This window comes from Halyomorpha halys, unplaced genomic scaffold (assembly GCF_000696795.3).
Source record: "Halyomorpha halys isolate HHAL.00 unplaced genomic scaffold, Hhal_1.1 Scaffold591.1, whole genome shotgun sequence".
Lineage (NCBI taxonomy): Eukaryota > Metazoa > Arthropoda > Insecta > Hemiptera > Pentatomidae > Halyomorpha > Halyomorpha halys.
In genome coordinates this window covers 250,195-250,655 of record NW_027104732.1, presented here as the reverse complement: position 1 = coordinate 250,655, position 461 = coordinate 250,195, and positions in this window count along the sequence as shown.

The window sequence follows — 461 nt, the reverse complement described above, 5'->3', positions numbered from 1 at the left end:
GCCCGAGAGAGCCAGTCTGCCACCACGTTCTCCTTACCCGGTTTATACACGATTTCCATGTTAAATTGGCTCAGGAGCTCTTTCTATCGGGTGACGCGCGCCGACGATTCCTTTAGTTTTCCCACCCACTGGAGGGGCCGGTGGTCCGTGTGAACTTTAAACCTCCTCCAGAAAACGTAGGGTATGAAGTGTTCTACCGCCCAGACGATTCCTAGCAATTCCCGTTCGAGAGCGCTGTATCGGGATTCCGCGTCTGTTAGCCTGCTGCTTCCGTACGCCACCGGACGTTCTCCTATCTCACTGTCCTGGGACAGCACCGCCCCTAATGCGTATTCACTGGCATCGGTCGTGATTGTGAAGGACTTGTTAAAATCCGGGAAGGCTATTACCGGTTCCTGCTGTAGCCTCATGATGCATTTTCTGATATTGCTTTCCATGGCCGGTGTCACCTCTACCCTACT